The 15,386-nt window shown below is 39.5% G+C and overlaps 1 protein-coding gene across 1 annotated transcript in view; it reads left to right on the plus strand.

Annotated features, from left to right (window-relative positions):
- The first annotated feature begins 2,066 nt into the window (after positions 1-2,066).
- Positions 2,067-15,386, plus strand: part of DENND4C (DENN domain containing 4C) — a 70,082-nt gene continuing 56,762 nt past the window's right edge. Inside the window, exon 1 of the mRNA XM_017806074.1 lies at positions 2,067-2,264. The gene's annotated coding sequence lies outside the window, so the exon portion shown is untranslated. The remainder of the gene's footprint in view (positions 2,265-15,386) is intronic.

The raw sequence follows: 15,386 nt of genomic DNA on the forward strand, positions 1-15,386 counted from the left end.
GCAGCCAGAAAGGAAGACACCTTAGGGTAGAATAGAATAGAATAGAATAGAATAGAATAGAATAGAATAGAATAGAATAGAATAGAATAGAATAGAATAGAATAGAATAGAATAGAATAGTTCCTATTGGAAGTGACCTACATTGATCATTTAGTCCAACTGCCTGACCACTTCCAGGCTGACTAAAAGTTAGACCCCCCTATTGAGGGCACCATAAAAAAGCCTCTTAGTGACAGGTTTGGGGCACTGATCACTTCTTTAAGGAGTCAATTCCAGTGTTTCACCACCCTCTCAGTAAATAAATGCTTCCTAACGTCCACTCTAAACCTCCCCTGGTGCAGCTTTGAGCCATTCCCATGCATCTTGTTGCTGGGTCCCAGACAGAAGAGATCAGCACCTCTCTCGCTACTTCCTTTTCTCAGGAACCTGTAAAGCGCAATGAGGTCACCTCTCAAACTCCTTTTCTCCAAACTAGACAAACCCAGACATCTCAGCCACTCCTCACAGGACACTGCTTCCAGCCCTTTCACCAGTTTTTTTATCCCTCCTCTGGACACATTCAGGGACCTTCCCACCCTTTTTAAATTGTGGGGCCTAGCACTGCACACAGGACCCAGGGTGAAGCTGCAACAATGCTGAATACAGTGGGATGATTCTCTCTTTTGGCCAGCTAGTGATGCTCTGTCTGATGGGGTTTGCTCTCCTTGCTGCCTGGACACCCTACTGACTCACATTGAGCTGCTGCCAATCAGCATCTCAGATCCCTTTTTGCAGGACTGCTCTCCAAGCACTCCTCTCCCAGTCTGTACTTTTGTCCAGGGCTACTCCGTACCAGGTGCTGAATTTGGCATTTGTTCTTGTTAGATGTCATGCCACTGAGTATTTCTCAATGCTCCAATCTATCCATATCGCTCCACAAGGCCTCTTGTCCCTCAAGAGAATCAACAGCACCTTCCAGTTTAGTATCATCAGCAAACATACTAATCATGGTTTCAACTCCTGCATCCAGACCATGGATAAAAATATTGAATAGTATTGGCCCTAGAATTGAACCCTGAGGAACAATGCTGGTGACCCATCACCAGCCAGATGTAGCTGCATACACTACAACCCTTAGATCCCTGCCCTTCAGCCAATTCTTTACCCAGAGCACTGTGAACCTTCTCCTCTCACACATGGACAACTTGTCCAGGAAGACGCTGCAAGGGACAGCATCAAAAGCCTCACTAAAATATAGAAAAACTATATCCACCACCTTCCTTTTACCCAAGGCAAGCCCCTCTGAGCCTGTCTATCCCCTCACACTTTTATATATTCCAGAAAATGTGACGAGCACTATTTGGTTAATGAGAGTCACCTATGAAATGCACAGTCTCATCTGGATAGGTGGCTGAGACAACCATAGCCGTTCGAGGAGCAGCTGAGGTCACTTGGTCTGTTCAGCCTGGAGAAAGGAGACTGAGGGGAGACCTCATTGCAGTCAAAACTTCCTCATGAAGGGAGGAGGAGGGGCAAACACTAATTTCTTCTCTGTGGTGACCAGTGACAGAACCCAAGGGAATGGCCTACAGGGGAGGTTTAGGCCAGATATTAGAAAAATGTTCTTCATCCAGAGGGTTGTTGGGCACTGGAACAGGCTCCCCAGGGAAGTGGTTACAGCACCAAGCCTGAGAGAGCTCAAGAAGTGTTTGGACAATGCTCTCGGGCACATAGTGTGACTCTCGGGGATGGTCCTGTGCAGGGCTGAGTTGGACTCGGTGATCCTTGTGGGTCCCTTCCAACTCAGAATCTTCTGTAATTCTCTGACATACCAAGTTCCCTTTCTGCCATTACTTTTTTCCTGGTACAACCCAACACCCTCACAGAAGCCGCAGCGGGCGCACAGGCACCCCGAGTAATCCACACCGCGCTGCCTGCCTGAAAGGGTACGCCGGGCCAGCCACTCCGCCTCCCCGCCACAGGTGCCCGGTAGGCGGGACCAGACCACAGGCTACTCCGGCTGTTCCCGCCGGCGCCCCCTGGCCGCAGCAGCACGGCTTCTCGGCCCCGGCGCCACCGCCTCCTTTCGGGGCGGGCCCCGGACCAGCCTGTAGGCGTTGGAGGGGGAGAAAGTAACATGGTGGCCGCTTCCTCTCTAAACAGGAGCGGCGGCGTGTCTGGCATTCCCTGAGGAAGCGGCGGGCGCGGGAAAAAGCTCGGGGCGGGGAGCGCCCCCTCTGCTGGCGCGTACGAGGGGCAGCTGTCGGCGTGCGGGCCGGCGGCAGGTGAGAGGGGCGGGAGGGAGCGGACGGAGGGGGCCTGACAGGCGCGGAGCCGGCGCTGGACCCGGCGCCTCGCCCGCCTCCCACCGCCCCTGCCGCGGAGCGCGGGGCTCCGGCGGGGGACCCCTCTTCTCCACGCTACTCCTCGGCCTTCTCCTGAACGCGTCGGGAGGAAAATTCCCTCCTCGCTGGACAGGCAGGAGGTTCGGGGTGTTCCCCGGCGCCGAGCTGCCTGAGAAGGGCTGCTGCTCTGCCCCAGCAGAGCTTCCGTGCCAGGGATCGTCCTTACCCCGCACCGCGCGGGCCGGGAGGGGCGGAGACGCTTTCCGGTCTTTTTCACTTTAATTATTATAATAATGGTTAATTTCCCTGCTCCCGTTGGCCGCAGCCGCCCGAGGGAGAGCAGGGCTCTCCGGGTGCGCAGGTGGCAGCCGCTGCAGGTGAGTCCCCGGCAGCTGCCTTCTTTATTTCTCCATTTTTCTCTCCCTTTCCATACCCCGACTCCTCCCCTGAGCTCCGGCGTCAGCATGTTTAACCCTTACGGGGGTCTGTGGCGAAATGGAGACCGTCAGCGGCGGTGCCGTGGCTGTGGGAAGGGTGTTTGAAGAGCAGGGGCAGTCCCTCCCCTCCCCATCCTGCACCCTGGTGATAAAGGCACCGTAGGTCATAGTCACGCCGTAATTGATCGTATCAGTAAAAAACGTAAAGTTCTGCAGATTTGACAAAAGGAAGAGCTAAAGCCGTAACTTTTAATCAACCTATACTATCATCTGAGGATATCTGATGTGTCTTTGCTGCACGACCATATAATCTGTGTAATGACAGGATCTGGTGATATGCCTTCGTCTGTCAAATAGTGAAAAGTAATAGTCACAGAAGCTTTAAATATGATGTAAGCTGATTAACTTTGCTGTTAATGTCAAACACAGTCTTTCAAATTTTTCAGAGCACAATTTAACATAATTGTTGATGCTGCAATCTTAGAAAGCGTGTGAAAACTGAACATTTTATTAAATCTAAATTTAATGTCTCGTCTATACCAGTTTTTTTAATGCTGTTGTCTTTTGTTGTTAAGTTCAAACATATTGATCATCATAACTGGTCTGTTCTGGCCTGCAATCGGGAGGCCTGGAGACACCATCTATAATGCTGCTGATGCTTTTGAGAAAGCAGGCAGGATCACTCGAGGAGAAAAGACAACGCAGAAAGAATCGTGTCTTGCAGAATATACCACCTAAGGAGTCTTTCTGCTGTGCCTTTTGCAACCGGTCATGCCTATCTTGTATTGGCCTTTTTAGCCACCAGCGTGCCTGTAACAAACGTGGGTAGAGCCCTTCCCAAATATTCGTTCGTGAAGCCTAGCCGTGATGATCAAACATATGGCAGACATGGACTGTTGTGTTGATATTAAATAATGCCTGTGGCTAAGCTTTTGTATCTGCATGAAACAAACAGGCTGTAAACAAACAGGATATTTGATCTTTCTTTTTTTTCTGCAAGCTGTGTTAGTGTGACATCGCTAATATTTTCTTAGATTACCATGAAGTTTTTAACCAAGATACCTTTGAGTACGGATATGTTAGTAAAAAGAAAATTATTTGCTGTTAGTTTCATTGGCTATTTCTTTGTGTAGACTAAACACAAAGTTAGTAAAAGTTTTTACATCTCTCTTTTTAAGTGGCATGTTAGGAGTTGAGGCAGTAAATGTTCTATTCTTCGGGGAAAAAATAATGATGGATTGCAAACTACTTCATATCTGTTTGGAAAATGAAAGAATCCGTATTTGTATTTTTTTGTGAAAAGCAGTCATGACCAAACTTAAGTGATTAACCAGGTTACTAACCATACTAGCCGTATTTCAAATCCTTGGCACAAAGGACACAAAGTAAAAAAACCCAAAACTGTTAGATAGTTTGAGAATGCTTTTATTATAAATGTGACTGTCTTTTTTAAGAATTTTTTTTAAGAATTGACTGCTTTTTACCATTCCAGTGGATATTAAATCCTAATAATGCATTTCTGTCTTGAGAAGTGCAAGGAAAAAGTTCAGTAGAAACCAGAAATGTTTGTCTACATGACTTCTGACTTCTGTGTTAAAACAGTTACTAGCACAGCTTGATGCCTATTAACTGCTAAACTCTCAATAATTGGATCTTTTTAAAAAAAGAGATCTTATAAATTAAGATGGGCATTTTCTTAAATACCTATGGATAAGTATAATGTTATATTTGGCTGTTTATTCATAGGTTAAGGTTGGCCTCTCCATAGCCTGAAGTAAAGTAGTGACATCTTCTTGAACCACGTCTTACATATTTGTTTGCTTATTTGAAGATCGTGTGTGCGATTTCTTTCCGATCGAGGTTTACATGGTTTTCATTAAAACAAACAAACAAAAAACCTTGAGCAAAACTGGAATATTAAATGTTGGTATGGATAACATTCATCTGACTCAAGGTGTATTGAATTCTTGTTTGGAGTGGCAGTGAAATATGTATTGTCGAAATATAGTGCTTGAAATGGTACCTTTTTAAGCTTAGTTCTTTCTTAGGTCTGTATTTGACCAGTAGAGAATTGAGTTTGGAATTCAGCCTCAATATGTTTTTAAGTTCCAATGTTCAAATGTTCATCTTGATGCACTGTCTGGGTTTACTTAAAAATACAATAGGAGAAAAGACTCGGTAGAATGAGGTAGGACAGGTATATTGGCAAAGTTATAAGAGGAAATAGTAGTCATTTGACTGTTATGTCTTACTGTTATGCTTTCAGGTAGATTTCAATGGCACATTATCTGCACAGAGCAGTATTTATAAAGGCTAGCATGTTTGTTGATCTTCTTACTTAGAAGGGTTTCATGCCCTTCTAACTGAAATGACAATAAAAAGCACCTATAAGCTCTAAATGTGGCATCTTTTTGTTTAACGGTAGATTGCACTGTAGAAGGTTATCTGATAGAACTTTTTTTTCCTGTGCTTGCTAGTCATCCCAAGGCAAGGTTTGCCCACCTTCAGCATACTGCTTTCTTGAATAAAATTCAAGATATCAAAGGCCTTGGTGTACGTGACCTATAAAATAATTCTTGGGTATCATAGTCATAGTTAGTAAATTGCTTCCCATGTGCCTTGCCAGGTAGTTGACCATACTGCTTATGCAAATCTGTAAAATGAAAATCAGTGTGCTGCACTGGGCATCATGAGACCTGCTTTCCTCCTGTAGTGCTTCAGATTGTAAACTGAAGTTCTGGGTTTTTTTAATCTGCTTTTGAACTTCTGGTTTGCTACAGAAATTGTCCCTCTCTCGAAGTTGTTGCCCTTGGTTGTACAGAAATGTGATACTGCTTCTTTCCCATCCAATAAAAAAGGTAGTGGTGTTGAAAATACTAAATCCCCATGATCATAATGGGAATGTTTTCATTCTGCAGATTTATGGAGATAAAAGGCTCACAACTCTGACCTCTGTGCAAATGGTTATTAGGACTGAAGTGACTTTATTCAAGGCTGTTTCTGGACTATGACTTCTGGTGAAATGTCCAGAAGTCATAGTCTGTTTCATGTTCTTGTGAGTTCTTGTGAGAACTGTTTCATGTTCTTGTGAGTTATTCTTGTGAGTGCTCTGTCACAAAATATGAGCATGCAGATTTATTCTGAAGTTTTAGGAATACAGTTACACTGTGCTTCAGGGTGTAAATGTGGTCCTTATGTTTACTGTTTGCTTTAATAGACAGGAAACTTGAAAACACTGTTCAGAATTACTAAGATTATAATTATGTTCTCTGTTTATGCCTGTGATTTTTTTTGTTGTTGTTTTTCTTTTTTTTTAAGAACAGCAAACTCAAGATTGTTGATATAGAGAACAGTAAAAATGTACCCATGAGTTCTTGGTGAATGTTGGCTTGCATGCCATTAAACATTCCATTTGCTGTTTCAGTTAAATGCAGTGAGCCAGTTTTCCTCTACTCTGCTTTCGTCTTCTTATTTAGTGTCACTTCAGTTCCTTTCTTTTAGTCTCAAAAACCTCTTTAAGGAGACTTGATGCTTTACAAGTATGTGTTTTTCTGCCTAAAAATATTAAAAATAGTGTAAATCAAGGATTAACTTGCAAATCGAGTTGTTCAGTTCTGGCAGCAAAAGCTGAGATTACAATTACAAGTCTCCAAAGCAGTAGAAGCTTCATCTTGAAATGAAAGTGTTTTCCATTTGTGAACAAATTGCAGCTCAACCACAAAACTATCACCAAAGGGTCAAAGAACACCATGTTTTTGCTTTCTTTCTGAACCTGTATATTTCAGTGATTGCTTTTGCCTTTGTAATTAAGTACAACCTTTGATTAATAATGCGTAAGCTGAAGTCTAGCTACTGATGAATTCTTCAGTGCTACTCTTCCCTTTTGCAAGTCTTTGCAGTGTTGAGGCATTGTGACTGGTGAAAGCAAGACTTTTTTTTTTTCCTTCCCTGTTGAGCAACCCACTGCTGCTGTTCCTGGTGTCACATAACATGGCTCCAGCCTTCTTTGCTATTATCTGGTGAAGAAGCTATACTGTCACCCGGATAAGAAACCTGACATAGGTGTAAGTCTTGTGAGTAAAATATCCTCCTGCTGTGTCTATGTAATGTGTATATTCTGCTTTAGGAAGGAATAAAAGCGTGCATAAAAAGGGATAAAAGTTGGGAGAAAGAGCCACAAGTGAAGAACAGCTACATAGGAGCAGCATGTGAAGAAAAAGAAGTTCAAGCACTTAATTAATGTTTCAGGAAAATGGAGAACTCAAGGCATCTATAGGTGTGTAGTTAAGCCCTGAAGCTTCTATGGGATATCCATCTCAGTCTAACAGAAAGTTATAGAAGGGAACAATAAGGTAAACTGCTGAGTCACAACAACAGATTATTCAGTTGGTTACTCTAATCATCGCATAGGCCTATCGCAAAAATCTGAAAACTGGTACGGCCAGTTCTCAATAGCTGATCAGTCAGCCATCCTTGGAAATACCAGCAACAGTATGCCTAGACGACAGAGTAATTTGTACCTATGCCTTTATTTTCTTAAGCTTGAAATCTCACAATCGTATTTTAAGTAATTAGTGTAATGAGAATGTAAACTGCTGGGTATCTAGATGCAAGTGGCCGAAGACTGTTTTGTTTGGAGGTAATATGAACTTAAGTATGCCAAGGTGGAGTTTTTTGGGGGGCATAGATAATATCTTCTGCAGGTTTCCTTAAAATGACTCCTAAAAAATAAGCTGTGTCTTTGACAGAGGAGATGCTTGCAAGGATGTGGATAACTTGAGAAATGTTTAACGTATGTAAAACATATGGATCTTGCCAAGGTTTTGAAACTGCGAAAGATGTGACTGAAGAGCGGTATTGACAGAAGTTAATTTTAGCCTAGGGGGACTCATGTTTCTAGGCTTCCTTCTTCCCCTGTTATCCACCATTTACGTTTAAAGGGCTAATTCCCAATGAAAGCCTGACTTTAGCTGCTCTCAATTATTGTTGAAGCTCCTCTTCCAGTTCCTATGGAAAAAATCTGGGAAGGATAAGTTTGGTTTTCTGTGAGGTTAAGTTTGGTTTTCTGAGCAGATGTCACATACATTTATGAGTAAAATTTGGATCTTGCAGGAGGAGGAAGAGTACAAATAATTTTATTTAAGCTTTGTAAGTCACAAACCACTGTGATGTATAGATGTGGTTTGCTAATGATTGGGAGCAATATGTCTCTTACTGTTCATATCCAAGTTTGTTTTCAGTTCTGAGTATTAAAAGATAAGCAGGACATAAAAGATCAAATTTCCTAACAGCATAAATACGTTCCTGTTTTCTCAAATTTCGATGAAACCAGAAAAAGCAAGTCTGCATGTCTCCTGTACAATATTTATTTGACTTAAAGAGAATTCTTGCAGTTAGAATCATCAGTGAAAGACTTGAGTTTCTTCTGACCTTAAATTCTTGCATGATCTTGGAGATGCATCTATACTTAGCTTTTTTTTTCTTTTCCCTTTTTGTTATGCCTTAGCAGTAAGTAAGCAGTAATTCTCCCTGTACCCTGAACTGTTCATTATGTTTGTGCATATAGTATAAACATATCACTGAAGTTTTCCACTACTAATAAAAAAAAACAGGCAAACTTGGAGTTGTACTGGCATAAGAAACATCTCAAGTCACAAATAGAACAGACTTTGCAAACAAAAAACTGGTTTTGCTAGCAGTGGTATACTTACAAAGCGGCTTCTACCAGAAAACCTATATGTCCCTGAAGAGCAGAATTCCTTTGTGGACTTCTGGCTATGCTAGTACAGTTCTAGGACCAAACCTTATAATAAAAGGAGGAGTATGTTGTTCGGGATTGGGTACATCAAGTAGCAAGTTTACCTTTGAAAAAAGGCACAGTATGTGACCTTTGCTTCCTTAAAAGACAGTGTAATTTCAAACTCTGATGTATATACTTTTTTGCATTTTTCCTTTGAACTTTTTTTGTAGACATCTACTTGTAAGATGTGTGAAAGCCTGAAGTTCTTTTGGGTTATGATGACTCATTCACCATGAATGTAATGACTAATGTGACATTTCAGTTTATTTTAAAGAAAAGAGAACAAATCCTGTATAAAGACATTTACAGCTTTTCTTCTTCCTTCTGTGATTCAGTTGTACAGTGTATGTGCACTGTTAATCTCAAAACCTCTCCTTCTTAGTCTCTTTCATCCAACTGATTCTGCTAGGAATAAAAGATATTATTTACTAAGTCACTACTGTACTATTAAAATGTTTTTCTAGTTATATTAGTAGTCAGGTGATGCACAAGTCTGAGAAGGGAAACTGTTTTGAACCTAAAATGTCTAATTGTCTCTTGTACCTTTTTTGAAATCTTACCCTTAGCTGGTATGCTTTCTGGATTAAATATGTGAGCTGAAATACTTTGCATTTAAGTTGTCCAGGTTGTTAAGTGCAAAACTAATATTTCCATTTATATCTCTGCTCTACTTGTCTGTGTGGAATATTGATAGTGCCCTAGACCTGGCAAAGGAAGAAGGAAATTAAAAAAAAAAAAAAGTAAAGGATTAAAACTATGTCATAGAGGACAGTGTGATGCCCTTTCTTTTAAGCAGGGACTGAATGATGGTAGCCCACCTCTAAGGTAAATCCTCTGACAACATGATTATCATCCCACCTGCCTCTTCCAAGAGCCAGTAGAATGTTAAAGTGCACAGTAAAGTGGAGCAGTATCCATGGAGGAAAATTATGTAGACTAATGTATACTTGGGAGAAGATTGTGAGGGCTGGCATAGGTGTGTTGTTACTCTTTTGCTTTAGGTTTTGTTTGGGGTTTTTTTGTTTGTGTTTTCTCTTTTTTTTTTTTTTTGCAAAAGTAGAAATTATGAATTGCCCTCCACCTTATGCAGAGAAATGAATGTAGGGGGTCTCAAATGTTTTGTGCGTGCCACAGCAACTGAGCACTAGGACTGTGCTGTTCTGTAGATCATGTGGGATCAAATCTTGGGATTTGGAAACAATTTGGAAAAATCTAAGATCAGTTCTCTAAGTAAATTGAATCAATCCATTTCTAAATGGTTAAATTAGAAATAAGAGTGCTAACAATTGTGAATTATATCCACAATTTTCATGGCCTGCTTTAGGAAACAGTTTTTTATTTTAAACATATTAATAAATCACTAAAAATAGTATGGATCAAAACAAGAAAAAATACATAAAAGCATGCTTAAAGAATATTTTAAATAGGAAGACAAATGCATGTGTTAAATTATGACAGAAATGGATGGTATACTCTTAGTGATGATTTAACTTAAGCACTTCTTTTACTGGCTGAAGTCTGTGTAGTTTATCCCAGAAAATCAGGTTCCCTGTAAGTGTTTTGTCTGACAACTCCACAGTGCGTTGAGTAATACAGTGTAGATATTTTGAGTGTCATGTGATGATATAATAAGAAGGCTCAAAATAGATATAACATTAGACTTCACAATTATCACATCTGGTGTGTGATAGGACTTCGTGAAGAGAATCTCAAGCTTGCTATCCCTTGATAGCTTTTTTCATGTTTGAGGAAAATATGTATTGATACTTATGTCTGTATAAGTAGTACCTTTTTAGTATATTATCTTTTGTGATTATTTTCTTCAGAAGTTCTTGCATTACACACCATTTTAATATTCTGATGAGCTCAATTTAACGTACATTGAGAATACTGAAATATGGGATTTAATGGATTCAGGTGTTTAGTTCTCCTGAGTATATATATTCAGAAATATAAGTGAGCACAGCAGGAAGCAAGAGTTGGTAACGAAGGGCTTTTAAGGGCTGGAAACATGAGTTTCTTTACACATATTATGGAATTTGGAGAGAAAAAAGATTTATTGGTTTTGTGCTAAGTTTCTATGTAAACATCAGATGTCTTGTTTGTCTCAGAAGTGGCTGAAAATTTTAAGAGAAAAGAAAAAAAAAATACAAGTCAGATTTTCCAGGAATGGGGAGAGTAGTGTAGATACTAAGTAAAGAGCTTGTCTTTAGAACATTTAGCTAAACATTTGACAGTACAAAAATACTTACGAAAGCTGAAGGCATAAGTTTTCAGGAACCATACTCCTGCCTAAGGTCTTTATGCATTTTTTATGTTTGTGGTAGCTTCATTGCAAGTGACCTATGCAGTGAGTGCTATAGACTCGTAGGTCTAGCCTCTTTCCAAATCTGCAGATGTGCTAACGCAAACCCTCATTGCAGAAATGTACTGCAGATCAAGATTGTGGTGTGCTGGTGCAGTAGAAAGAGCAAAAAGAGAGTTCCTCCCATAAAATTCTCACTGCTGCAGTGTAAGACCAAAAGCATGAATATTCTAGCTCCTGTCAAGTGTGTGGTTTGGACTTAATTTTAAGACATCTTGGCACAAGAGAGTTTCTTAATGAGGAGTTGGCAAGAGGATTAAAAGACAGACTTCTGAAGTGTTAATAAGCTCCCCTCAAGCTTGAAAAGCAGCTGAGAAAGAATAAAAATGCTGACCTGAAACAAGTGGTTTGAGGCTGGTATCATAGGCCAACCAGAAGTGGGAGTCATCCTCTTGATAGCCATGGAAAGAGTTCAGTGAGGTGAGGATAGGCTGCAAGGCTCTGAACCTGTCTGTGAAGCAGCCTGTGTTTGGTGGGTCTGTCAGTGAAGAAACCTACAGAGAAGAATAGTGTCTTCCTGCAGAGTTTTTTTTTACCAAAAGATAAAAATGAGGAAAATCATAGTCCTCAAAAACAGTGAGTGAATTTTCCACTATGGATTTGTGGTGCCCTTAGAAGATAATTTCAAGCAATTTACGGCTGATTATCTTGTAGATGGCTAGCAAAAATTAAGTCAAATAATGATTCTGTGATCAGGCAACTCTCTATCCATGATGATTCTAGCAAAATATTTTCAATGTTAACTATTTCAACGCTTAGTAGAGAGAGCAACAAGAATGAAAATATCTCAAATTCTTACAGCTTACTTTGAGTAACTTCTCAGGTAGATTTGAAACAATATTCTTTCTTCTCTCCTTTGACCTCTCAAAACCAAAACAGAGTCCACCCTCACCCTGAGCAAAAAAGGGCACCAAAAAACCTACAAAAAGGAATCTAGGAGATCTGGGCTCTCAGAAGGAATTTAATCACTGGACTTTTGTCTCTTGACTTTTCTTTCACTGTTTTGTTTTTGTTTCAGGCTACTATATTTGGCTTTTTTCCAAAGGAGTTTCCAATTACAGAAAGAGTTCTCTAACAATGTTTCCAGGGCAGCAGATGTTTCACTCATTACATAATACTGAACATAGCTAACCTTTAAAGCTTTTAGCAGGGGCAGTAAGTCCATTTTATAAAGTACTTTTCTTACTCTGAGGACTATGTTGTTGTTGTTAATAAATTTTCTCTCTTGAACTGTTTTCTGTTATGTGAACGAACAGTTTGGGTACAACACTGATGAAACAAGATTAAACTGGTTTATTAAATGAGTGTAGCTGGACTGCTTGCTGATTATCATTCTTCCTGTCTCACATCTTTTCCATTTCTGCTTCCTATCCTTGGCAATAGAACTTAATTTACTGGTACCAAACTTGCCTTCATTGATTCCAGCTGCTTGTTGAGACTGCAGAGGTCAGTTCAGAATTTGCTTTTTGGCCTCACATGTCTATAACTGCTCCAATTTTTATACCATTGGACAACTTGAAATTACTGTATAATAGGAAAATTTCAAGTGTTGAATAATAATATAGTAGAGTTAGTCTGGATAGTCCAGAGTAGGTTGGGTATTTTTTGGATTTAGGGGTTTGGGGGCATTTTTGTTTGTTTGGGCTTTTTTGGCAGTGTTTTTTTTTTGTGTGTGTGGAGGTGGGTTATTTTTTGGTGGTGGTGTGTTTTTTGTTTGTTTTTTTGGGGGGTTTTGTTTGCTTGATTGGTTTTTTTTGTTTTGTGTTTTGTTTTCTTTTTTCCTCCACTTAGAATTTTTCTGACTGAAAAAATTTCATAGTCCTGAGCTTCCTGAATTACAGTGTCCATTAACTTAGTGATATTTTCAGTGAATTTCTAAGTTGCTGTTCAAGTTGCTATCACAAAAGTTTACTTCTGAAAGCTTTGTTATGTTTGCTACAGGCATTTATATCATCACATCATTGCCCCACTGTTTGTATCAGTGGTAACTGGTTTTGCTGATAGAATGGATCAGACTAAATGTACAGCTCTGCTTCCTAAAACAGAATCTTAAATTGTTAGTAGTCTGGTTTTGAGTCTTTTCTGAATAAATTGGGAGCTAGTTTCCTCACTTCCTTTGATAATCTTTGCTCTAGAAATCTAAGGAATTGCACACAGGACAGGAAAACATAGAAAATGCAAAAAAAAAACCAAAACATTAAAGGTAATGGGGAACAATAATATATTTTGTTTAAGGGGGAAGTGTTCTCCATTTTTTTTTCTAAAACATGTCTGAAAAGTTTTAAGACTTCTCAGTAACAAAATTGATGCTTAAGCGGCAAACTGTGTATGACTGAGAAAACTAGAGATTTATTGCTATCTAATTATCAGTTATTACAATACTGGATTTGGAAAATCAGTTCATTTCATCACTGCCTCCTCTTCTGTGATGCACACTGTTGCATCATTTAAAATCCATGGTTTGAAATTAAAAAGTAAATCTACATTGGGAGAATATTTTCTCTTCCTGTTTCCTGCCATATGAATGGTGTATTTGTTAGTGGCTCTCATGAAAATGTTAGTAACAAATCCCCAAAGAGAGACACCAAATACCTGGTGTAGCTGAGTTTCAAGAAATTGTGGTTGTCTTTAGTAACTGTAGAAGTGATAATTAAATATGTAAGAAAGATCTCTTGATTTCCCACCTGTGGTGTTCTAGCCTTTGGTCTTTGGGTGCTAAGTATGTCTGTTAATTTGATAGTTAAGATTTATGCAGTTTGTTTTTCAGTATTAGCTGTAGAATTGTGTATGACATATCAGAAGCTTACAGCAGAAGTGACCTTGTTCTCAAACATTCACCGTTTGCAGAATTCTGTTGCCCTGAGAACGGTTTTTTGTACAGGTGGAGGCAAAAATCCCCCTACTATTTCATCAAAGTATTTTTAGGCTTGGTACCTTTGCTTCCATGGGAATCACTTACCTGAGGTGATTTGCTGTGATATTTCTTCTCATTTCCTACTTTAGTGCCCTGATCTGTTTGGAATGCTTTAGAAAACTTTCCCACCAAGTTGATTCATTTTGTGCCTGATTTTTGTGTTCATATGCTGTCAGGAAACAGTCTGGTACACAAACAGCCAGTGCAAAGTCAACATTGTTTTCTTTGCATCTATGAAAATTTGCAACAATTTAGCTATCTGACACAAAAAGCCATTTTAGATTATGTTCAGTACAGGACCTTGATACAACTTGCTTTCCAGATGAAGTTCAAATAACTCATGAAAGCCATCTTATTTTGTCTTTCACCTTGTCCTTAAGTTTATTTTTCCAATGTTAGAGACCTCTATAAGATAATCAACTTGTTGGTTGTTAGCTGTTTCATTTGTGCAACTATTACACTCTCAAATGTTTACTTGAAAACTTCTAGGAGGGAATGGTTCTATATTTGCATATATGCATGTTCAGACCAAAATGCTTGTGACATCCAGCCATTCTTGTTCCACAGCTGGTTGTGTTAAGACAGGTAGAAGGTGGACATTCCATGTCTGTGAAGTTGTTTTTGCAACTCTGGTTTTTCTAATACTCATGTGATTTAGCGAAGGGACTGTAACTGTTACTTCATTAAATAATTTTCATGACAAATCACGACAATGGGAGATGCAATCCAAAAGAAAGATTTCTAATACTTCTTTTTCTCTTGCTGTTGACTGTCCATGGCTAATAATTTGTTGTCTTTTTTTTTTTTTTCTGTTTTAATCCTGTTCAGTGCTAATGGTGTACTTGAAGTAATGTTACGTTACCTTGTCTTTTGCTGTGGTGTGTGTATAAGTGTGTGTATGGGGGGTGGTGGTGCTGCTGTATACACTTCATATTCTTACACATCATAAAATGTGCTTCAGAGAACTCACATATAGATGTCTGTGTAACTTTCCTGTGTGTTGCAAGTGATGCCTGAACTGTTCGATAACCACCTTGTTTCATCTGAACTCACTTAACTTTGCTGAATAGTTTGTAATGTTCCGTTCTGTAGTAATTTTAATTTACCTTTGATGCACAAGCAAGATCTGATTTCTGCTGTGCAAGTGAAATGTGTAAGCTGCAATTGCACACTTCCCTTAGTAGAAATGGATTTGCTTAAAAGTGACTGTGACATGGACAAGCACACTGATGTGAGCAGTAACAGTGGATGTATGCTGGAATGGACAAGAAAACGGAACTGCCAACTGCACTATGTTGGTTGTTAAATGGTAGTACTGGTGGCTGTCTTTGCACTTTTGGTGTACATATGAGCCTGTGTGGATACATAAGTGTGTTAGAATCATAACTGTATTTTGGTGTTTTAAAAAACACCAACAAACAATCTAAACTTTTGATTGCCAAGTATAGTCCATGATTGCATTCCTCATTGCTTTTCTAAGTGATTTCAACTATTAACTTCCATATCTTGAAATCCAGTTAAAGAGAGACAAAATTTGAGGCAATGA

The sequence above is a fragment of the Lepidothrix coronata genome, unplaced genomic scaffold, assembly GCF_001604755.1.
Source record: "Lepidothrix coronata isolate B3197 unplaced genomic scaffold, Lepidothrix_coronata-1.0 Scaffold14, whole genome shotgun sequence".
Lineage (NCBI taxonomy): Eukaryota > Metazoa > Chordata > Aves > Passeriformes > Pipridae > Lepidothrix > Lepidothrix coronata.